General features: G+C 41.8%; 1 long non-coding RNA gene across 1 annotated transcript in view; it reads right to left on the bottom strand.

Annotated features, from left to right (window-relative positions):
- Positions 1-564: 564 nt before the first annotated feature.
- Positions 565-25732, bottom strand: part of LOC112995319 (uncharacterized) — a 73466-nt gene continuing 48298 nt past the window's right edge. Inside the window, exons 3-6 of the long non-coding RNA XR_003262169.2 lie at positions 17112-17198; positions 4532-4635; positions 1867-1926; positions 565-725 (exon numbers count right to left, since the gene is read on the bottom strand). This is a non-coding gene — a long non-coding RNA (uncharacterized LOC112995319). The remainder of the gene's footprint in view (positions 726-1866; positions 1927-4531; positions 4636-17111; positions 17199-25732) is intronic.

Below are 25732 nucleotides of genomic sequence, written 5' to 3'. Positions count from 1 at the left end.
GTTTTGCTAAGGAAAATGATTTAAAACAACTTTCTTTGATGAAAAGGTTTCTCAGTGGTCAGTTCCAGCATCACAAATAGTAGTTACAGGTGGGACGGGTGACATTGCCTGTTACTGCACTTACTTGACTCTTCCTTGTATTCCCTGCTGTTAGTTGCTTATCATTTCCCAGGCTAAAAGCTTCCATGCTGCCAGTCTGCCTGAGGGTTTAATTACTCAAAAATGACAATATGAACAATGCAGCTGGCTCTGAAAAGGAGGTTAGAGCAAAACGTGTGATGATGCCTTTGAGCAGATGGCCCCTTCTTGCTGCCCTCTCCCTGGCCACAGTGGCAGAAGGAGAAGGCTTAAAGACAGGTCTTAGGAGGAGGAGGAGGCTCAGACAGAGTAAAAGGGCTGAAGAACAAAAGCCGACTAGAAAGCTCTGAAAAAATACAGTTCACATGTGAATGGTAGCTTCCTCTTACAGGTTCACCTTGCACGTCTCTAACAATACTGCCTGCACTGGGCACAGCCAGTCTGTAGCAGGGAAGATCTTATTTTGCAAAGGCTTCTTGCTTACCTGCACCGGGACAAAGGGCCAGGATGCCATCTTCTCCTGTGCTTCTGGTGCTTCCCTCTGCTGGACTCAAGTGTCAGGAAGGAGGGAGCCACCTCATCTAAATACAGAGGGGCAGAGCTGGAACTGGGGCGCGTACAGGAGGAAATAGCGCTGGACAAGTAGCCTGGGGGAAGAGTGTTGTAGGAGAAGTAAACCCAGGAGATTATGCATAGAAATCTCTGGTCAAAGAACGTTATTTAGGTTTCCCAAAAATACTGTTAGGAAAGTCCAGAATTAAAATCATCCATGCTGCTTAAATTTAGCCCTTGCACGTACATCTTTCAGGGCTCTGAATCCCATTATCTTATAGTACATTCTCCTCTGTCTCAACGCACAGTGTGGATGCCACTACTTAATGAGCAGTGCTAGCAAAACATGTTGATCTTCACTGTCTACAACGTCACTACCTTCCTGTACATGAACAGTGAGACGTCAGTAAAGGTCTGAGCATGCTGACACCCCCGCAGATCATTAGCAGGGCTGCACCTTTCATCCTGTGGCACAGGGCTCAGCTTCAGGAGCTACCAAGGCAGGTGACAGAAGTTGTCATCCTTGGAGGCATGAGCTCTCCAGGGAAAGGGCCAGGCTTTTTGCCAGTGATTTCCCTAGACATTTGCTGGCAGAAGAGAAATACTGAACTCAGAAGTGTTGATCTCTTGGAGATCAGTTGCACTCTTTCACCCAGCCCTGCCTCCCTCTGCTGTTGTCCAGCCCATTTCCGTGCAGTTGTGTCTCTTGGTGGCACCCTGGTCCCTGCCGCAGCCAGGCTCCTCCTGCCTCCGCCACCCTGTGCTCCCCTCGGCTGTGCCCTCGTGCCATCCCAGTGCCCTCAGCAAGCTCGCACAACAGTTTCTATCTCTGAGTTACAGCTGTTGCGTGTACGTGTCCATGTTCGTGCAGCTACGACTGAACACATCTTGCAGAATGCAGCAAGCAAAAGAAATGTTAGGGGATGTATTTCTATCAAAATGATGAGTATCTAAGATACACCGAGACTATGTATTTTATTGTTGTTTAGGTGGCTGTAGGACATACACTGCAAGTTTTTCTCTTTCAGATGATATTTTTTTTTAATCTAGGAAACGCTCTCACTGATGTTCACATGAACAAAGGCAGAAGACCCTGGAGAAATTCACTGTGGGATCTCAAGGACACTCCAGAAGGCTTTGGAAGTTCAGATATTAATACTAAAGCAAGATGTCCACCAACACATATTAAAAGCAGAAATAAAAACAATTTCACCATTGTGACTTATGATTCATTACCTAGCTGTAATTGTGTTAGGAACAGCATTCTTCCAAGGCTGTATCAGTCTCCAGGGACTCCTGCGACGCAGGGGAGGGAAGCTGTTTCAGAATCTCCAAACTTCAAAACATATTTTAGCAATTAAATAACTTCAGCCCTTGTCCACAGTATAAACAGTCTTCTTTTTTTTCTTTTTCCAGTGGTAAGGGTTGAACCAGTAAAATGGAGAGGTCTGTTCAGAGAAGTCCACTCTTGTGTTGCAGGAAGGTTTACTCAGTGCAAGGAAGAGGGGCAGAGAGCAGCGACATCGTTAACAAGCAAGCCTGATGGGCCCTGCCCTGAGAAGTGGCAGCGAAGGACTGAAGGGAGGGAGGGATGGAGAAAGTGCTGGATAATAGGAAGGGAAGACAACAACATTGCACTGTTGACATTTTCGAGGGAATGATTATTTTAACCAGGGAGAATCAAGTAACTCACTCAGCTGGAGCCACTTTGGAGAAGCCTCCAAATAAAATATTTTACACCACATTACTGAGTGCTGTCTTTGCTTTTAGGCCTCCAAAACCTGAACCTATAAGAATATATCCCAATATATCCCATATAGCTAGATTTCTACCATCTCCTCTAAGACACTATTGGCTTTTGAAACACTAATGAAAATTACTAAGTACCTTCTAGACATCTGAGCAGCTGAGTTACACTGTACTCTCTACCTGTAAGCTATATTCTAGGTAAAGGAAATAGCAAAAACATGAGCTGGCCTCATATTTCTCTGTCCTCCAAATCTCACTGCATGCTGTCTCTGGAATGGTAAGCACTGCTTTTCCCATTAAAGTCTCCTATATACTCCACTTTTTCCTCTAACCATTAATAATAGAGATCTTAAGCACAAAAAGATGGATTGATCAGCATTCAGAGGCCCTCACCACAGACCCTTGCTCAAATTCATTCCCCGCACTATTGAATTCTTGTCAGCAGAGTTAGCCATGAATGAATGTGGCCAATCACTATTTGGCACACGTCTCCCAAGCAAGCTGATTTGCACTAATGTCATCGGTGTTTTTTTGAGAGGCTGTTCTCAAACCTAAACACGTCTGACATTACCTTTCATTCGTAATGTTATAGCTCTAGTCCGTGGCACTTACTGGGTTCCAGTATCTAGACTGTTCGCCTTGCACCTAGGGTGAAATAAAGCAAACCAGATCAAGCTTCTCCCTTAGCATCCTGAGATGCTAACACAGAGGCATCCGCAATTTCATCCTTTTTTCCTGCTGATGGTATAGGTGGCCTGACAGAGTGAAACACTGCTTTGAGCTAGGTCTCCCTGTGCTTCAACAGCCTCCTGGGAGCACAAGCCGCTCTCGCCAGGTGACTTGTCTGAGGGCCTGGCCCTGCAGGTGTGCTCTGAAACATATGCTTTACGCTTGGCAACAGTGGAGGATCCGAGCATTTGTTTTAGCGAGTAAGCCATTTTATAATAGGAGTGACATTTCTTTGATTCCTTTGCTAAGATAAGTTACCACCTTATTCTTCGCTCTTTTTTTAACCTATGGTTTTCTCCACTGACTATTTCTTTGAGAGTTTAGTAGCTAAATCCCTGCATAGTATCAGATGCACACACTTCCACTGGATGATTTTTAAGCACTCTTGCTTTTGAGACATATTTTTTTGGTTTTAATCAGTCAATACTTTACTGGATATAATTATGAGCTGAAACTCTTACGTGTATCCTAACACGGTTTCAAAAGGAACTCAGTATCTATGTTTTGGGGACTTTGATTTTAGCTTATTATCCTCTCAGTGATTATCAGGCTATTATACCTCTGCCTGATTCCACTGATATACTTGTAAACACCCCTCTTCCTCCCCTGAATTGCTTTGCCTAGCTTCAACTCATTATGGCTTTTAACTCTCATTTTTTCCTGCTAGCAGTAACTTAGAGAATGTTCTTGTGCAGCTGCCCCCTCTGTTTTCCATTTCCAGAACAGTTCATCTGTTAACCTCAGCTTTTTTGAGCAGTCCTTTGTGAAGCCACATTGGCTTTTTTCTTGATTTTTGCCTATTTTTTTCAGAGGAATTTTAATCTGTTGTGTCATAAATTCAGATTTCTTTTTAGAATTCTCCAGCCTGTTTTCACACCGTTGGATTTGAGGTACTTCTTTTCATTCAGGGTGATCAAATCACCCTGATTTAGCTAAGCAGTTAAGGATGTGCTTAATTTAAAGAATGTGTATAACCCCATCCCTGTTCAACAGAACACATATATCAACTGCAGTTCCAATGGGACAAAAGCACATGCTGAAAGTTACTGTAAATTTGTAAAAATGTCTGTTCTTGAAATCTAATCCTCCAGTACTACCGCTGCACCTTCTGGCTCTTAAACAGTTTTTCTAAATTAAACAAAAGGAGATTTTGCAATAATCAGTTGTTTTCACCCTTTCATTTTAATACTACTTGTTACCTTCTGGCTTTTTAGATCACTGGAGTTTTTTACAACCTCTTGAGAGATGTAACCGCATGTTTTATCACTTTGGGATGACAAAGTGTCACACTCTTGAAAAGCAATAGTTTTTTTATCCACAGTAAGCAAAATGAAGCATACATTTTAGACTTCCAATTTCTGACTGAAAGGATTTTTGTTTGGTGAGGAATCTGCACAAATCAACTGTGAAGGCTCAAACTTACATGTCTCCTCCAGAGTTCACGCTGAGAGCCCATATTCTCTCAGGCCAGGCTTCAGTTCCTCTCTCTAGTTAGGCAATTTTTCCCCTTCTTGTAGAAAGTGACACCTGCCAGGCACACAAAAACGTGTTTCCATGAGATCAAAGAGTGGGGAGAGGCCACATGTGCCACACAGCTGATGCTCCCCACTTCCACGCTCCCAGGCACTGCTACCCCGGTGTAATTTGTCCCTTTCTCTTCATCAGAGTCAAATGAACATTACAGCTGTCTTGGAAGAATAAAGTTGTGATTCAGTAGTATAGGACTGTCCTGGTGAGTTTTTGTTTTCACGCCAGGCTTCTCAAAATACTCAAATTTGCCCTAGTAGTCAAATGAAAATTGAAAAAAAATGGAAAGGAAGTGACATGACAGAGCAGCGAATCTTCTTATTATGAGTGAGCTTTGCGTTATGAATAAATGCTGATAAAGTAAAGATAATGCTAAAAGAAGTAACTCTGAGGTCCTGCAGTCAATCAGCTTCTGCACTTACAGCTTCACTCAGTATCTCCTAAGAAATATGTTGTTTTACTTCCTGACTAAATTGTTGACTTGGAGTGGAAAATGATTTCCAGGCAAATGGCAAAACAGAGCACAGACTTGTTTGATTCCTGGCTCAGTGTCCTCTCTTTAGCTTAAACAAAGCTTCAGTTTAAATTATTTTGACTTTTTTTTTTTTTTTGGTAGGTTTGCCTCATGTTTCAGTATCATCTACTAAAAGTATTGTGCAGCTTCATACTATCACACACACTGCAACAGCACTTTATCACTTACTGCCTTTTATCACTTACTGCCTTTCAACATGAAGAGGTATTTTTCTTGATGTTAATGGAACTGCAATGAAGGGATGCCCAGAGCCCCTCTGAATAGAAGAGTAGGCACATCCTATGGGGTGAGATTAGTGTAAATCAAGCTTGAGTTGCTTTTTTTTACAACAACAACAACAAATTCTTAACATACGAAATGATTCGGAAGAATCTGCAGGCTATAAAGCAGGGTAATATCTCTCAGATGGTATGGTCACCCAGACAACTGGAAAAACTTGCGATTGTACGAACAAGGTATAGCATTGCAAAGTTGATGATGTAGTAAGTTATCTGTCTTCCAGGGAATAAAGGGTGAGCGTATTGCAATCAGCAGCCAAACTTGGATAATGTGAAATGTAAGATATTAAATAAAGATGTTTAACGTTTCTTCATAATAAAGTAGAGAAGTCATAAATCACAAAGCACTGAATCCTTCGGGTACAACAATTCTATGAGTTTGAAGACAAAGAACATACCAGGTTTCATTCTCATTCTCATTATAATCTCTGAGTAGTAACCCTGAGGTCAGAGAGGAAGGTGAGAATATATGGAGCTAGGCATTCAATGCGGAAGAAGTAATTTTGGTTACTCAGGCAGCAGCAGCAGATTCTGCTGCCTGAGTAATTTCCAGGATTTTGCCTTGTATGTCTAAAAGAAAAGAAAAATTGCTAATACATTAAGTAATTTGGGGATTATTTTGTAATCGAGACTGCCCTTTAAATTGATCCACTTTCCCTATGAAAATGCTCTCTTCCAAGAACTCATTTCTGAGTCATTCTGTTCCTGTGTTGTGTAAGTAGAGGTTTTTTTCACCTCCAGGTTGGGGTTTTTTTGTTGTTTACATGAACTATTTCTGGTTCTCCTCACCAACACACTTTAGCTGCTAAGAAAATGGTAGAATGAACAATTCAAAGTGACCAGGCATCTTGCATCAGGAGAGAATTAGCAAGCTCTAATAACTGTCTGGGTTTTTATTTGCTATCATTTACCTGATAATTTCAAACTACTTTTGAACCATTAAAGCTTTACAACATCCCATGAGGCCGATAATTTTACCTTCTTTCACAGACAGTAAAAATGATGCAGAAATAGCTTAGTCACAGTGCTGTAGGTCATACAGCCGGTAACAGAGAGGGGCCATAAACAAGCGGATAACTCTACAATGTTCCAGGCATTAGACAACACCACCTCCTTCTGGAATGAAAAGTCATCAACACAGTTGTCCAATTCAGGGGAAAATCGTCACAACTTCTTGAAAACTACTACAATGCAGCGTTCCCTAAAAACTGAAAAACGGAAGGTGAATTATGACACATGTAATGCCCATACAACGTATTTTCAAAACTATATTAAAATAAAAACAATCTGATGTTTAGACGTTGTTTGAAAAAATACAGAGGGATACACTAAGGAAGCATCTGCACCTTAACCTCTGAAATTTCCCACTAACAGGGCAGGTAGGAAGAGCTTGTATTTGCACCAGAATGCACGTCGGCACAAAGAAATGCCTGTGCTGCCAGGACGCCGGCTGAGGTGCGCAAACCTGCGCAAATCTGCCCCAGCTGGCCCCGGAGAGAGGCAGCAGCCCAGCGGCAGCGGAGCAGGGCACCCCACGGGCTCATCTCCCCGCTCGCTGCTTCGCTTTTGCAGCCTGTAAGGCTGCGTCCAGTACCTGGAGGTAGCTATATTGTCAGATGCATATAACTGCCCAGTCTGTCTGGTCAAGTGCCATGCATGGCTTTCTGAGAATACCATTTTGAGACCGCTTTTGAAGTTTCAGACTTACATGGAAAGACTAAGTAGATTGCCTCCAGAACCCAAAATATATGTTTGGAGCTAAGATCATTATAGTGTCATTATTATCATGACAAACACTGAAAAGGGTCCAAAACATTGCATAAGATTCAAGTGTTTTCCTGGCAGTGACTGCAAGAAATATGAAAATGTTGAAACTGAATATATTCTCAGTTTCAACATCAACTCGCAGAAAGAGTCAACCAGCAGTGGAATTTCAAGGGAAAAAAATCCTATAAAAACTAATAGCTTTTTACTCTCTTTCTGTCAGCAGATGATTAATTCCTGGTGCTGGAGGTGAATCTGAGTGACTTAGAAGAGTTCTGGAAGTCATGAAGAAGCAAGTGAGATTTCGACAAAGGCTTAATCATTCTTTTCTCAGTCTTCGCTCTATCCAAATCTCCACTGATTAGAAGCCAGAAATAATTTTTCCGTAATAAAGGCAAAGGAAAACATGAAGATAATCTTGGTTTGCATTTTGGGATCTCTCACATTAACAGGGAAACTAAGGCAAGACAGATTAAAAGTAATTTTTTTTTCAAAGTCAGATGCCTAATGTTAAGCACCTAAATCTGTTTTCCTGAAACTTGTGTGTACACTCCCAGAGCCAGAGAAAACCAGCTGCTTGGGGCCTCTGAAATGTATGCCACAGAGTCTGACACATAAATTTGGAATGATGAGTTTAATTAGAGTGACCGAGTTCAAAAACTTTCCCTAAGCAATTCACCAGTGATTACAAAAAACCCAAGTCCTGCATCTTCTGTCTCCCTATTTCTACGTTTTAATGGCAAGAACATGCAAACTAGCCCCCATTCGGAAGTCATATTGAACTCCAGTACTTCTGAAAATACATTCCCCAAGCTAATACTGACTTGCAGTAGTTAGTGTAAAGAAGGCCAAAGTCCATTTATTTCAACATTCATGATATTCCTAAAGCAATAACCTGGTGCAGAATAATGGAGAAAGGAGCTGATTTGAAAATACTGCCCGAATGACCATTTATAACAATGAATAAGTTTTAAAAACCTTCTGTGTTAGAGCTGAAAATATGGAGGTGAAGTGAAAGCATACAATACTTGATCATCATTCTCTTTAGATTAAAAAAAAAGCCAAAATAATACAACTTCATTTAAGTGTTTAAGAATACAATACTGATCCAGCAAGTTGACGGATTTAGAATAGATTATTGTAATTTTTTGTATTTAAATATTTTTACCATTTTTTATTAAGCTCTCCTCCAAACATCTGGAAATTTTCATTAAAAAAAAAAAATCTGTCTTTTTAACAAGCAGTGGAATAGCCAAAGCTTTCTTGCCAATCAAAACATTCCCAAATACTGATTCCATTTTTCCAAAATTTTGAAAAAAAAATTTTGAAAAATCCTCATGATCTTTTTTACTTTTTTAAATGGAAAAGTTTGGTCTAAGCAACACTGCCATCGCAGACACAGAAAGAAAAGGTCTGTTCCTGAGGGAGATATTCAAACATTTTAACATGCATTAACCATTCTCTTTCTGCATTTTCCTTCATTCAGTCCATATTTTTTTCACTTCTGCAGTAAACGGGTGCCCCCTAGAACAAAATGCCTGATTCACCACTGGAGAAGCTTCATCCGTACGCATGGAATTGGGTGAGATGCTATAGAAAAATAGCTTGTAATCACTGAATTAAAGACTTTTACAATGCAAGCATTAAGCAACCTTTACTTAGCACAGGAGGTTACGTTCAGATGGCACAGCTTATTAAAAAAATTTGTACCAAATTCTTACCAAATCTTTATATCCTTCACCTTGCCCTTTTTCCTGCTACCTTTTATCTCGTTTCTGCCACTCCATCCTGAAGGTCCATCCATTTCCTCCAGGATGATATTTTAATCTTTCCCTCTACAGACAACAACTCCCAGCTTGTTTCATCAACCCATGTTTTTAGCATCCTGTGACTTCTGATGACAAAGTTATCAATGAAGCTACTAAACTGAACACTTTCCAGATGGCCCATGAGGAATGCCACCACTCTTCCCTCCAGCTGAACCCTTGCCCTTTCAGGCTGCAGCACTGCTGTCTCTTCTTTAACCTGTTCCTTACCACTTGACAGTCCCCCTACAAATCCCCATCTCGTTCACGTTATTTCCAGTCTCCCACACAGCTCAATAGCACTGAAGCCCTGCTGCATTAAATCTTTACTTGCCTTGAAAAGAAATTATCTTCTCAGAGAGAGATATCAGTTAAGCCTGGTACATTTTATGTTTGATAAACTGCTGTTGCTTTCCCCCCCCTCCCCCCCCATTTTCTATTTGCCTTTCTATCTCTATTCTCTCCTGTAAGACTTGTTTTAAATCCCTGCATACTACTGAGGTGATACTAATGAGCTGCCCAGATTATTTTTTCCCATCCTTCTACAGAAGGTGTTACATGCCCTATCCCCCAATCACAAAAACCCTTGCTACCAGACTTGCAATTTCCTGTGCCAGTTCTTGGGCTATTATAAGATAGACATTATCCAGACACTCTTCCACTGCAAACATGTTCATTTGCACTTCCGTACTGTTATTCCTGTCTACCTTTGTCTCCATAATCTACCTTATAAAATATAGTCTCATTACAAAATGAAAGTAAAGTATTATTTAGTTTGGAGGTCATACTTACACTACCTTTATCTTCAGTCCCTGGGGATTTGACTGGGGGAAGGGGGGATTTTTGAACTCGGCTTCTAACTAAGCTCAAGAAGTATGTTCATTTTGGATCCAGTCTTGTCTCCAGCGACAGATCTCAACATCTGTCTTTAAAGAGTTCATATAAGCTGTTGATGGCAATGACTATAGCTTGCATTATGTTATTTGGCAGGAAAGTTGTGATACTTATGTATGTTCAAATTTGAAGCTTCTTTGCACTGGAAATGCACTGGCCGATACAATGGTAATCATCTAAAAATAACATTTGGTCCCAAAGAGAAAGGAAAACCACTCCAACATTGATTTCAGCTTCCAATATATTTTTGTCATTTTGAGTATCTATCTCAGTAAAGACAGACCAAAAACCATTTCAATGAATAGCTACCTCATGTATCATTGTGTTCCCAGAAAAGTGCAGTCTAGAACCCACAGCAGAATAGCCCCAGCTGGGCTGATGTGCTTGGGACCAAATCTTGTATTTTTGCAGAGCGCTTCACCAACTACCAGCTCACCCAGAGCCAGCACTGTGTGACAGTGTAGCCCCATCCCAGTCACCAGTTGGCAAACAAAATAAGTGTATACAGAAAATAGGGGAAAAGTAAGGAGAGCTTAAGGTTTGTTTTAAGTTTTTCACTAGGAGAGCCATAAGGGGCTATACATTAAATCCCTGAAGCCCTCTTCCAAGTTCTTCTGCTTGCGTGTATACGGAAGATCCTCCCTTCTCTGTCTCAGGCTCTTTCCATCTTCACCACGCCAAACCCCAGATCAAGCCTCCTTCAAGGAATAACACAAGGAGCAATTTCAATGCATTTAATATGTGTAATCAAATAACTCAGTGCTCAGTATATTCCAGAGTTTGGGAATGCTTATGAAGCTGCCACATAGCTTTCAGTGTGTTGCAGAACTCTGCTTTGGACTGCCAAGGAAACTGGAGGTTCTTGCCATAAAATTGAGGTCCAGTGTGTCACTAAGTGCATATTATTTTGTCTAGTTTGGACCTGGAAACAATTTCTATGCTTTTTTTCAGAACTGGTGAGTAACCATTGAGAGACCAGATTCGTGTCTCCATGCTAGTGCTGAGAGAGACTTTCAGCGAGTTTGACTCTCTAAGAACCATCTGTCCCATGATACCATCTCCTCTCCTAATTTCCATATGTTAAATTTAATTTAAAAACACCTGAAGTACAGGACACTTTTTTCCTCACATCACTCCTCTGAGTGATGCATTGCTTTTAGCTTCCGTAAGGATTTTACGAAAGACTGAGAGAGCAGACGCCCCCATGACGACCTCTGTAACGCATTGGTCAAAATGGCATATTTTTAGCCAATACTGAGAATGTTTTATATTTAAACTAAACTGTATGTCTGTGAACCACATTCCCATGACAACTGCCTAGCTTGGCAGTGAAGTGATCATGTTCCTAGGTGCTACATGCAGAAGCAGACCTGGCAGACAGACCTTTGCGTCAGGACCTGCTTGGTACAAGGCATCCTGGAGTGCGCCGGGGCTTCTGACGGCTTTAGCAACGTATGGGCATGAGAAATGCCCTATTGAGTCAGACTAGCCAGCTGCCTAGTCCTGTAACAGCAGAAGGAGATGCTATCCAGGGAGAGTGCGCAAGCCTGGCTGTCTTCTGCAGGCCGTTCTTCTCATACTCCCCAGCAACCACCACTATCAGAGTTCATGTCTGCCCAGTCCTTTGGTACCCATTTATGGACCTGTTGTCCACGGATTATCCCTTTTTGAATCTGCTGATACTGTCTGGTCCCTGTCACAGAGTGCCTGCTGTAAAAAAAAGTACTTTCTTTAGCCTCTTTTAAATCAATCTTCTGCGAATTTCACTGAATGCCCGCAGATCTCAGGTTGCAGGATTTGGTGACAAACCGTTCTGCATTCACCTTATCCACTGCCTTCAGAATTTTTTTTAACTTTGACCATATCCCTCTCTGCCTTCTTCTCTCCCAACTGCAGAGTCTCAGATGTTTAGTCTCTCTCCCTTGATTATTCCTAATTGTTACATCATTTAATGATTTTAGTTGCCTTTCTCTTCATCTTTTCTAACTTCACTATGTCCTCCTTGATCTGCGGAGACCACAGATACACACCATGCTTGAGATGCGGCCATCAAGGGGAGCTTTGGTCAGAATGAAAAAGAAAGTGATATGGCAGATGTGTGGCATACCATAGCTGTTATAAGTATGCGTGTACAAATATAAACGCACTAATACATCTGGCAGAGCTTACTAAATGCCCGTCGTTGCAATCATTGCAACACACCACTCTTTTTGGATTGGTAATGTACACCTCTGCATTATGATCTATATAGTACTAATGACCAGACAAGCCAAATTCAGTCATTTTAATTCCTTGAGGTGTCCACAAAGAGCCTTTTTAATTAGAAACAGTGAACTGGCAGGACCCTTTATATTAGAAAAAAAGAGAGACAAGTAATAAACGCGCATACCAAAATCACTAGCAAAACCAACTTATTAAAAGGTATAGTTAAGTCTGGCTTGCTAATGTTATTGAGCGGTGACAAGTGATCAGAAAATGGCTCTAAGCTGGCAGGCAGAGAGTCTCCTCTTTCACTAGTCATCTTTGAAACGAAGAGAAACCCAATGAAGGAAACTTTATGGCAAGGAACCCATACAGCCCCGTGCGTCTCTGGAAATCCTCCGGAGGTGTGGGAGTCGTGCTCCAACGGCCCGTGGCTGCCCTGGCAGAGGTGGTGCCCAGGCAGACTCCCCCTCCCGCGGTTCCTCCGTCTCGCCTTGCCCCTACCTCTCCCGAGGGTGCAGGCAGGGGCCGTAGCACCGGCAGGGGTACAAGCCGAGCCGTCAGTCGGAGAAGTCCATGGGGTTGTGAGGCGACCTAACTACAACAGCCACGAGGCAACACAGGAGTATATCCAAATCAAGACTTTTTTTTTGGCAGCCCATTTTTTTGTGGAATACTGATATTTTCCAGAGAAAGCAGACCGTTTTCTTGGAAATAGGTGCTTGGTTGAAAACGCAATACTCTGTCAAAGAGCAGGTTTTGTGAAGAATATTGACAGACCTTCTTCCAAATTCCCACTCAGAAAAGCCTTTATCTGGCCCCCGGTCCCTCTCCTGTTGCCCCTGGACTCATGAACCCCAGGAACTCGCGACTTGGAGAGAGCGACCTCCCATGCTGATTTCTCTGTCAGCAGAGAGAAAGAGAGAGAAAGAGATGGTACTCAAGGAAAGCAGAATCCCTAAGAAAGGAACAACAAAGAATGAATACAGACAGGCAACTTAGAAGTGAAATACTTTAAAATGATATTGTCAGATGTTCTCAAAAATGACCCACAGTGGAGAACTGGCCAGTCATACAGAGCTGGCTCTCCTTATTCCCAGCTATTAAACTGTTATGAAGTTAAAATCGCATGAAATAGTTTCCTAACTTTACTTTTCCGTGTATATAATAACCATCCACACCACAAGGGTGTTTCACAACTGCAGAATGGGAAGAGGAGTTATACACAAGATACTCTCTATTAAAATGTGATCCATGCTATGAAAAACAAGTGAGAACCCTGGATCTGACCTAACTGTGAAGTAATTTCAAGTGATAATAAGATACCAACGATGAATTTGTTAAATCTGGAGTACATGTGGAACTCATCTGAAGTGTACAGCGGAAAAATAAATATACTAATTTCAGAAGCGATGCAATGTGACATTTTGTCCAGAAGCAAATAGCTGAGGACAGTTTAGCCTGCAATTATATTATTGTCTATGTAACTTTGGGAAAGAATTTAAGTGCATGTTAATATTTTTTGTTCATATAATACTTCAAATAGTTCAGAGCATTCTCCTCCTCAATTTAGAGGTACCAAAAGTCACACTAGCAGGTAGAGCAAAGTGTCTACGAGCCCTAAAAGATACATACAAACAGTATTTTAATCTTTTAGCTTATGAAAAAAAAGATCAAAGTTTGGTTTCATACACATGACAATTATTTTGAATCAATCGACTGTTTTTAATATTTATGTGTTCAAAAAATGGCTAGCTCCTATCCTTACTGTAAATGTGTTATAAATATGCCTATATCAGGACTAAACTAGTTAATGTTCTGAAATCTTTTCTAACTCTACATTTCTATGATTTCATCCCACCAAGTATGTGCTGCCTTGTTCTGAATCAAGCTCCAGTATGCCCAGACTGTCCTTCACAGATCCTCTCTAATCTCTTCTTGAAAGATCTCAGTGACAGCAATTCAAGTACATCCCAATCAAGTCTGCTACAAAATATAAGCCTTCTGGATATGTCTATGAAGTATCTCTGTTTTCCATCTACTACATACTTTTCGTTTCTTTTCTTTTCTTTTTTTTTTTTTTTTTTGGTAGTTCTTTGCAATTTTCATTACTGGCATTTACGGACATGATTTTGCAATAATTTATCCCATTCCTAGACACTGATTTCTCCCTGTTCACTGGATAAGTAACTTAGGTCTCTAACAAAGATTTCTTTGTTCTATTCCTAAAAGTAGGAACTTAATGTCAGGTGTAGAAATGTTGCTCATTTAAGAAACTGGATGGATCTGGACATAAGTACCTCCAGTCACTGAGACTCGTCTACACATAAAAGCTATTTCAGAAAAAGGTAGAGTTTGAACTGAAAATAGGAACAATTCTATGATAATCCTATGATTAGACAAGTCTGGCGGCTAAAACAGTATATCACTTTGCAGTGGTTAGTTTTTGGAGAAAGCAAGCTAGATGCATCCTCCTCAACATCAACGATACAATTTACTGTCAGGTTGCTTGTTGCCAGTTTTGTTTCTAACAGGTTTTGACTTTATATAATTCAAGAACGTTTGCCACTTAAGTTAACAGAGCCCTCATTTTCACTATACAGCAGACAGTTGCAATATATGAATATTGTATTTTTCCATTCCTTATTTTTTGCTCCCTCTCCAGAGCTTCATTCCTTTTCTTTCCCCTAATGAAATACTAAAGTCTAGAGTGTCAGGTAGGAGTTAGGCTACACGTTTATTGCCAAACACACTGATAATTTATCAATAAAAGTGGAGGAACAGAAATTTGCAAGGAGACAGATAATTAGTGACCCTGAAGTACTGTGATAATGAAAAGTTAGTATTCCAAATTTTCAAGGACTCTTTGGAAAAGCTATTTTAGGTGGCCCCATGTGAGGAGAAATCAGGAAGCAGGAGATGTATGTTACACTGCAGCCTTTCACAACACAACAGCCTAAGGGCAATGAGAAGGTTTTCTTATTACTGAGGGTAAGCGGTCCATGATTCCTATGGTAAAATATTCCATGTCAGGAAAATGACCTCGCTCTTTGACCTCTACATGATTCATATTCTTTCAAGTTAATATTGAAGACAAAACATTTGAAAACAAAGTTTTGATGGGTGCTTAGCTGTAAACACAGGACCGTCTGGTCAAAAAGGTATTTACCTTCAAAAAGTTAATACATACAGGCATATAATTGTTATGCTCCTCCATTTACCTTTGTTGTCCAGCATGTAGTATGACTGCTGAGAATTAAATGCTGGGTAAACTTTTGGATAGGTTTTCAGGCAAAACCCAGTGTATTGCATATGCAAATGGATGGTATGTAATGAACATCAAACCTACTCTAAAAATCTCAGTGAAAATTATCCTTTTAATCTTAATTATTTAGCTAAGTAATTGTTTTCTTAAGTGTGCTTTAAGAACTGAAAGCTTGACCAACAGAAATGTTTCTACTGATTTCATAGTTCAGGAGACATGTTAACATTTTTACGTTGTCCTTAAAGACTTGCCATGCCTGTATGGCAGTTGTGCCAGTAAAAATTCCCCAACCAACAGATATTTGATAAGCACGGCCCACTGCAAGTATATGGTTTCTCATTTTTAAAGGGCATCATGTAAGACCAGCACCATGTTGCTCCATCACCTTTGAGAATCTCTCTGTTTTGGAAACAAACTTTTTCCTTCCAAAAAAGGAACAGCCCCAAACAGATCGTATTTCCAGTCCATGTGCCGAAAAAGTTTCAAAACAAGCTGATGTAGCACTGATCAGAAAAGACTAAGGAAAGGCAAACAGTAAGTCTGACTGCCATCTATACAAACTCTCTTTTATTCTCATTTGGAATTGTAAAAAGTTCTTTATGGAGATGCAAATTATATTTCCAGCCATATAAAGACCTTCTTACCTTGCCAGAAGAGTACAAAGAGGCCCTGGTGTGAAGGCGAAGCTGCCTGATGTTTCTGTATAAACGATAATTGTCCCCTTTCTTGCTAGTGGATGGGATGGAGCTTATGAATAATGCTCTAAGATGTAACTTTTCATAACAGGAAGCCTATATGCACAGTTATCTTTACATAACTGCTTGTATTTCTATTAATATGATATATCTAGGAGTAGGACTCAGTATCCCACATGCAAACCCTGATTTTGCATCTTCAGTTACAGCCACTGCATGTTCAAAACCAGGCCTGGACCCAGTATTATCCCTATATCTGTGTGATCACTACATCAGAACTGCAAGTCTGGTCTTTAGTTTAATCACTCTAAAATATTTGCTGCATAACATCTTCATAGGTATCAGAAGTAATATGGGTATACCAAAGAGCCTACTGAGAGGGTGTGAAGATGCTCACTTTTGTTTAACTTTCACAAGCTTCCCTTAGGGCCCCCAGGTCTGCAAGATCTGTAAACTCCTAATGGAGTTCACAAAGTACAAAGTACCTTAAATCAGAACATCCACACAGCAAAATGCAGTTTGCAGTGATGATCTTGCACTGACTCTGAGCAAGCTAAGCCAGGAACTGGAAGCAAGGCAGCCATGCTAATGTAACACTCCTCCCAGGAAAACACCTTCCCTCCCCATGGGTGCTGGAATTAGCCCCTCTGGACACGGCTTCTTGCAGGATGCCCACTCCTGGAAGCTGCCTGCAGAGAGACTCACACTATCCCATCCCAGTCAGGCCCGTAGAGCTCCTTACAGAGCTGCCTTCTGCCACACAGGCACAGCCATGGTGCAGTGGACAGACCTTGCATGTGTCTAATACGTTAACATTATGATGGGAAAAATTCGCCCAATGCCAAGAGCTCCAACAAAACCGTATAACACTTCATTTGTGTGCTAAAAGCTCAGTGGGGATTTAAATGAATTAGATACTTGTGCACAAGAGAAAATTAACCCTTGCTGAATAAACACTTTTTATTGGTGGATCAGAATTAGATAGATATATTTCTTAAGAAGCAGCTTTACTCCTATGAAAATGAAATGCAGACATACCTTGTCTTTGAATGTTTCTTTTTTATAATTTGTTTCTTCTTTTTTTGTTTTATAAATGCAGTGTTCCGTCAGGGTCTTCTTTTTACTCTGTGTAACAAAAACAAAGATAACTTTTAAAACCAGAAGGAAGAAATCATCTTTCAAAACATGCAAAATCAAGGCTCTCTCTCCATTTTGACTTGAAACTGAGAAAACATATTACAACCAAAGTACAGGAGAAGTTTGCCAAGTCTCTCTAATGTAACAGAAACTGATTATGACATACTGAATTTTGCAAGTTAGTAAATTTGCCATTTGATGTCTATTCATTTACTCCCCTGGATGTCGGTATGGGACCAGTCACAGATCCCAGTGTAGCATGACACATAGCACAATTACTTTTATATGCAAATACACAGGCAAGAAGTCACCACCACTTTAAGAACATGCATGTTGTGCCTATCAAAGCCAAGGGGTCTTAACCAAAAGACACAACTGAACATGGGTACACAAGGAGGCAGGTGCTTGAAAATAAGATTATATTTGCTCTTGAAAATTCATCCTTGTTAGCCAAGTTCTTCTTGCTTTCATATTCAAATGTTGTCCGCTTCCTTGTCAGTAAACACAACCACTTGGGAACAGTTGTGTTCTTGGGCGGACACACAATTCCTTATGTTATTTATGCAGCCTCTAGGTGTCTTCTTGACAAATTTCTGTCTGAATTATATTCCTTTCCTAAAGAAATGTGCCTGTAAGTCAACCAGGGTTTACAAATATCTCACCAAGTCAAGTGAAGTCCAAGTGGGTGAAAGGCATTTTTATTTTCCTGCTATGAATTTTTCAGTCACACCTATTTTTATGTTAGCAAGGGAAACCGCCATGATTTAATAACTAGAAGCCATTTAACAAACATGAACTCAAATATGCACTTGTAAAGAACGATAACAAATGTTTCACTCCAGAAGGTATGTTTTCCTTTTAAACACTCCTTCCATTAGAATAGAATCATAAATTTAACTGATTTTTTTACATAATTTTTTTTTTTAACAAAGGTATTCCCCACCCCCCCCCATCCCAGATGGCTAGATGTTGACTCAGTGCAAGGAACTTGGGAGGTTATAAAAACAAGAACCTAGTTTGACAGTCCATTATAACTTGGCTAATACCCCTCCATCACCAATAATCAAGGCTCTGCTAACACTTTTATTCCTTTCTTTCTTATTTTTGCTGAGTACATTGCACTCTGCTCAGCTGAATCACCAAGATTTCTTTTTCTTTTCTTTCAACAGGGCCCTTTCTTTTAAAGCTTCTTAAGGGAAAAACATTTATTTTTCAAATGAAGAACTTAAAGGCGCTTGCTTCTTGCAGGTGAATTTACAGAAATGCTGATTTTCACACTGCTTTCAGGCATGGTTTTCTCTTTGCTCCCCAATCTGCTCCCCCAGTTTCAAATGGCAACACTGCAGAGAGAAACAGCGCCCAGCCGTGGCATCGCACCCTCTATGCCTGTCCCCCAGCATTACTTGAGCTAAAAATCCTAAACTGAGATTTGATCTTACCAGAGATGCCAAAGTCCTGAGTCTGCCCCATACAAAGTTCCTCAATCCTAGTGGAAAACCTCCAAACAAAATAATTCTGCTAATTCAGACTTCCTTAGAAGCTGCTTTATGGGGGCTTGAAATTACAGTGTAAGTTTTAAAGGGGTGGGGATTTTTTGTTTGGGGGGGGGGGGGGCACGTAGTATCAGTCTGTTGGCTTAGCTCCTCCAACCACCCGAATTAAGGTTCTCCCAAGGCACCTCCTGGGAAACCACCCAAATGCGTGGTGGCATGGTAAATCAACAGCTGAACCATTGATTTGCCTGCTTATATGGACTCCTGTGGAGAAAATATAACTCCATGTTGTCATCTAGTTGCTTGCTGGCATACGTGGCTTCAGAGATGTTTTGGCATCGCTACACAATCTATCCCTATTACTCCTGTACAGCTCCCCAAGACATGCAGGAAGGAGCTCCCGGTGCCTGAAAGATGAATTCCTGGGGCCCTGCAGAAACCGCACTCCCAAAGGAGAAATCACGCTCCCTCCAGGGCCCAGCCTGCTGCCCGAGCTGGTGCTGCGCAGAGGTGACATCCACCCCAGCGGTGCTGAATGGCAACCAGCAAAACACAGCTTTGTGCTCTGGAAACCTTCCAAACAGACTTCCCCAAAATATGGTGCTATTTTCAAGGTGCTTGATGTTCTTCTAGGATAGTTCAAACGGTACCTTCATGCTCCCAACATTATGCCACCGCTTTCTGTATTTGATGGCTATGGTTAATCATTGCTTACAGTTCCCCCTGCTCCCCTTCCCCAGCGACCGTGCTGTGAAACGCCGTGCACACTTGGAACCGTGCTGCTTAGCACAGCTTTGTCCCCTTTCCTGCAAGCCCACAGGGCTTGGGCCTCACCAGTCGGACGCAGCAGGCCGCGTGTCCTGTGTCTGCTGGGCAATACGCTTCCCCTGGCCCATCTCCAAAGCGTGTCAGACCCGCGCATCTATCAGCGCACTCCACCACATACTGGGTTAGAGAAGGGAAGCACAGGAAGTTTGTATTTCCCTGCAGAGCACTGCTACTGCACACAGGAGCACATCTCGGGCTGGGCAAAGCATGATGAATGGTGCCCTTTGACTTTTCCCAGTTGGGGTCTCTTTGATGAAGCAAAGCAGGGTTGAATAAATAAATGTGTCCTATCCAGTCTCTGTGGGAAACAAAACATTTCTGAAGATTTTGTAATTTGAAGTTGAACACAGAAGTGAGGGCAACATTTTGAAAAGGTCCTAACTGTTTGAGGGAGTAAGCCCTACTTAGAAAAGAGAAGTGACTTAGGAGCCCTATACAATATTTCTACGAAAGCACTTAGATGTAGGCTTCCAAATCACTGAAGTGTTTTTGAAGATTGAAAATTTAGGAGTTTAAATATGTCTTCTGCCACCGGCAACCTTTAAAGCTCATATTTACAAAGGCTTTCAAACCTTCTTCCTGCTCTTTCCTGGGAAAGACAATTCACTCAACTGTAATAATATTAAGGCACAAATGTTTTTAAAATACAGCCACCCAGGTGAAGTCTTTTTCCATCCACTTTGCCACTGCTGCCAAAAGAAAACACAGCCCTGTAGAAGAGCCTCTGTGGCAGTAGGTTGCAATGGATGGGGGGTGGCAATGCTGGAGCAGAGCTGGTGGGATGGGCAGTCTTCTTGCATCTTCTCCCACCCCAGCACCCCCGAATTACACTGCCCCAGGCAGTTTGTATGGTATTTGGCAGGCAGAGGGAAGCTCTCTTCACCTGCACATTGACAAAGCCGCAGCACTGTACTCTTGCTAATGCACGGCAGGATGGGCTCGCCTGAGCGCAGCCCCGTGCCCCATGGCTTCCCGCCTGCAACTTGCTCCCATCTGCTGGCCCTGAATGTGGAGGCAGCAAGCTGAGGTCTGCCTGCAAAATAACGCAGAAAAGTCCTACCTTTTGAGGCAATTCTAGCATACATTCCTCAAGTCAGGGTGCTGTGGAGGAGGCCACACAGCTTCACCAGGCCAAAGCATCCTGAAGCGTAAAGCACTGGTGGAGCCAAACTACCAGTGAGCCAGGAGACTTGTGGAGGGAGCCAGCGCAGAGAGCAGCATCCAGTTCAGCAAATCCCTTAAGCACGTGTTTAAGTGCTTCACTACCTCAGGACCACAGAGCATCTGCTCAGACGGCCCTCACAGACCTCGGGATATCTGCTCTATGCCACAAACGGGCCAAAGGGCAGCTCAGGGCCCTGCACAAACAGTCGGTGCCATGGGCAGAGGCTGCAGACAGGACAGTCTGCATCCAGAGGGCTGGGCCTCGGAGCAGGCCACAACTCTGGGCAAACAGATGGAGTTATTGCTGTAGAAAACCTTTTCCCTTTTACCCTGGGTTTTTTTCTTTCTTTCCCTACGGTTGTTTACTTCCAGTTCTCGTCTTTGCTCTGGACACTGAAGCAACTGCAGCATACATATGTTCTGCAGATCACTGGAACCGCTGCCCCCCTCCCTGTGTTTCAACAACAGTGGGTTGTGTTCTGTATACCGGGAGGGATTAAAGCCCTGTGGTGTCTTTCCGCATTCTTTAAAATCTTCTCCTCTCTCTGGGGAAGAATCTGTTTCTGATGTTAATGTGGTGCTACATGTTTGTAAAGTGTTCTGATCCTGCCTGCTGTCACCACAACACAGTGATAAATTAAGAGTTTAATTTCAGTTTAATTTGCACATGCAGATTAACAAAGGCAGAGGATAGGGCAGGGAAGGACAACAGCAATGCTGACATCTCTGCCTTGCTCAGTTCATTCATGTGCATCTCTGGGGACTAAACTGCTTTGTCCTAGTGTTGATGCATAAAAAGTAAGAAAATTAAAGATTTAATAGAGTCAATATTATTATGACTCAAATATTACGGAAGGAAAGAGTTTAAGAAAAACTCCTTGGCAATAAAGTTAACACAAATCCTTCTCACTTGTTTTAAGTTTCTCATCCTCATTCTTGACGCTGCAAGAAGACGTAATCTGCTACATTTTTGAGGTATGCCCTTAGCCTGCAGGATATGTAGGAAAAAAACTCACCTTGAAGGGTGATAGATAAATAGGTGCTCCAGTGCTGCAAGTGGATGGAAAAATACATATTAGCAGGCCCCTGCACTGTAAGACTGAGTCCTACCACCACCAGTGATCATGTATGACGCACCCTGAAAGAGACAGCTCTGGAGCTGCCTAAGGCACGATGGTCCCTGGCCCTCGCAGCCGGCGGGGTGGCAACAGAGACTCTCTCAGACGGGGCTGGCCCGAGCACGCAGCACCCGGTGGGTGCAGGATGACGGGTGCACTCTGACTGCGGTGGCACTGACACTTGCCTGAAGAGGACCTGGCATCGTGGAGGCTCTTGGGCACAACCCTTGCAGCGGCAGGGCTCAGACGGGAGTCTTGCCGCAGAGCCTGCTCCATGGCACAGCTGGTGGGACAGGCCCACAGGTGATCCCTCCTTCTGAGCAGAGCGTTTCTGTCTGTTTCTATGGGGCCTCCTATGCAGGACTCCTCAGTACATTTTGGCAGAGTTGGCTGAGTAGCTTTCTCAGGGTCGGCAAAAGGGCTAATTTTACCCGCTGAAGCTATCTAGGCTGTAAAGGGACTACTCTCTCCAGAGCAGAGACATACAGCAGCGCCCTGCCCTGATAATAAGGTGAGAAATGGAGATATGCAAGAGATGGCATGCTTAGGGATTTAACAAGGTCTGGGCAAAAGCAACTCATCATCTGGATGGGAACCATCTGAGTAGCCCTGATCCAGTGTACAGCATAAGAGACTTATCTGCTCCCACACCACATATTCACTTTCATGGTCCTTTCCCAGGAGCTGACTGCCACTGAACTGAGTTGAACCATTTACGTGATCAAAGGGATCAGCAGTGAGGACCTGGGCGCTAGCTTTCTGTCATTACGTAGGAGATGGCCATTTGTGGGAGGATGAAGGAAAAATGCTGACCACTTGACTCAGGGATCCTCCGAAATGGCAGTCCTGGATTCAGAGCGTGCAGAAAATACCTGTCCTGGGGCTATGGCAGAGGGTAGCAAAAGGGTGTGAGGAGGAGGAAAGGCTCTCACACCTGAATGTACAGGGTAAGTCTATAACACTCTTTGAGACAGTGTAGCCTGAGCTACCCACTCTGTGTTTTGCCCATTAAGTGGCGGCTTTGACTCCTCCTATTCCCCACCGGACAAGGCAGCTCTGAAATTCCTCAGCCTGGAGTAGAAATCAAGCACCGCAATCAGACACTGAATCACTGTGGACTCTACGCCTCTTATGCATCCCATTTCTCAGACCCTTCAAAAAAAGAGACATGGTCAGAATATATTATAAAGAAAAAGATTGGAAACTGAGGCCCCTCAGATCTTTGCAAGACAGTTTAAATTGACTGAAGTGTTAAAAATGGAGTACTCACATTTTGGCTATAATATATAAAAGTTGTGCTAGGCATCAGGAACTTTTCAAGGAGTACTAATTTATGGATGCTTTTCTAAGGAGGACAAGTGAGTATATTACTTTTCCTTTAATGTGCAGCTGCAACAGCAAACGACACACACACTGTATTTTGTAACCTCGCTAATCTTCCGCAAGTCTTGGGAGCTATTGGTGGTAACTATAAAGATCTTGTGCTTCAAGCTAAGACGTCGAGAAAAGAAAAAAAAAGCCAAAATAATTTGATTTTGGAGTACAACTAACAGCTAAACCAGAGAGATATTGATTCTGATCTCCAGGGAACAGTCAATAATGTCAGGAGACTTGTCGTATACCATTCGCTTTTGATCCAACTGAAGGCATAAAGCATGCAGGGACAAAAGGACAACCTAAAAGAAATGCTAGACAAATCAGTAACCATTTTGGACTATGGCTATATGCAGAATATCTGTAGCCATCAGAAGAGAGCTCCCTGGTGTATTGCACTGGATGAGGAGTTGCATGGAGAGGAATCAACTCCCAGCTCTGCAACACATCTTTTTTGCTTTCATGTTGCCATTTGTAAAACAGGCAGCTGTAAGACTAGTTCATTAGGATGTGCAAGAAGCTCAGCTATCCATGATAATGAAGAATGTGAAAATACTGACACAGAAATCCTCATCCTCCAATCCCATCAGCATCTAAAGCATTCACCAGCCATTTTATTTTACAGCAGTTCTCAAGACTCTGAAAGATGCTTTTGTTCCACAGCAGAAGGAAGCCAAAATTTTTCCCAGAATTTTGTCACAATAGCCCAGCATCAGGGTCCCAGCCAGAAGACTTATGATTGTCCAGCTTTAGAAGAAAGTTTTAGATCTGAGTCAGAAAGAACAGCACTTTGCAGGCAAGTTTGCCTAACTACCTATGCAGAAAGGATGGAGGCAGCTTTCTCTGCCACTAAAACATTTTCTGGGGACATAAAATGAGTATCTTCTGGCCAAACTCTAACCACAGTCTGTATTGTTAAACAAAATATTTTAGCCATGTTTTCACATGTGAGGGGAGGGGGCAGGCTGCACAGGAGGTTTAGTTGTCTGTAATAGCCTGAAAATGGAACTAAAGATTTTCTTTTCCACTTCTCTGGACTCTTCTCTTTGCTTGATGGTCTAAGGGAAAAATTTCACTGTCAAGCCCCTACAGAGGTCCAAAATGCTTCTCATGTTCCAGAATCACTGGGAGAACTCACATAGTAAAATATTTGTTGGAAAGGCACCAGGGCATGTTAAGTACAGAGAGGCAGCCCTAACTCTCACTTTCCATACTTCTGTGAGTATGAGTCAGAAGCTTAATGTTATTTGAACTATACCTATATTTTAGATATAAAGCATTTCTTCACCTGTCTGAAACCATTTTATTTACCCCTATACTTTATCCCATATTATCTTTTTAGTTACATTATTTTAGCTTCACTTAGTATGCAAGTGATATTGCCAGTTTGCTACCTAATTATAAAACTATGCATCCTTTCACTGTCCTTGGAGTTTTCGAAAATATGCACTAATTCTCCCATCCCAAGATACACTTCACCAGCTTAAGAGTGCATTATTAAGCATTTCATTACCATAAAAAAAGAAAATATATGAACAGCAGATTATAGAATTTTGTATCCTATTCTCATTTTTGCAACATTATTCTAACTGTCATTTGCTTCTGATTCTATATATATCCTGATTAAAAAAAAATAAAAATCACATGAGAGACTTAAAAATAAATAGCCTTGAAACAGGAAAAGGAGTTAAGTAAGTTCATAATGGCACTCAAAGATCTGCCAAAACAGTTTTTAAATTGTTCCCTACCAAGCTATAAAAATGTGCGGCTAGCTACACTCATCAGCACAAAGGCAGTGATATCATCAGCTTGCCAATACATCTTCCATTTTAAGGCCACCAGCGGTCAAGTGGAAGATTCAGCTTGTTGGTTTTGTTCCATAAATAGTTATTAGCAACAGCACTGAGCAGAATGAGGAAAGAATGTTAATATTCAGGAATGACTTTATGTTGCAATAAAAGAGCAGCAGCAGTGAAGAAGGCTATGCGCTCTTTTGTCCTTAGACTGAGAGATCATCCTCTGGCTCACAGGGAACACACAGTACATGAAATCTGAGTCCCAGTAAAGTTCTTGAGAATCTCCTGCTTTCTACCTTGGCTTAAAAGACACTGCAATTTCACTCTGTATATTTCCCCTAGTTTTTGTGCATGGATTCCTTGTAATACCTGTAGATTCTGAGGTATGTCAAGTAAATATGCTAGTTTCTTACCTGTTAAGAATTATTACTATTATGAGCCCAAGACTTTACAGGGGAGTTTAGCATAAAAATTATAGATACAGAAAGTCAAAAACAGGCATAGTGAAAGTTTAGAGAGGTGCCTGGCAGTTATACAGTGATTTACTTAATTCACAGAAAAATAACGTACTAGTCAAACTTTTTACTAATGAAAACTTTATACTTTGGAGTCAGTCAGTACAGTCCATGATTCATGTTGGCTACTTCCATTCTTTGATACTGAACATGGAAGGCTTTCTGAACTTTTTAATATTCCCTCCTTCTGAAACTGTGTGCTGCTGTAGCACACATAAATAGGTTTCCTAGTCT

This window comes from Dromaius novaehollandiae, chromosome 4 (genome assembly GCF_036370855.1).
Source record: "Dromaius novaehollandiae isolate bDroNov1 chromosome 4, bDroNov1.hap1, whole genome shotgun sequence".
Lineage (NCBI taxonomy): Eukaryota > Metazoa > Chordata > Aves > Casuariiformes > Dromaiidae > Dromaius > Dromaius novaehollandiae.
Note: the sequence above shows the minus strand (reverse complement) of the source record. Positions and strands in the feature narration are given on the sequence as shown.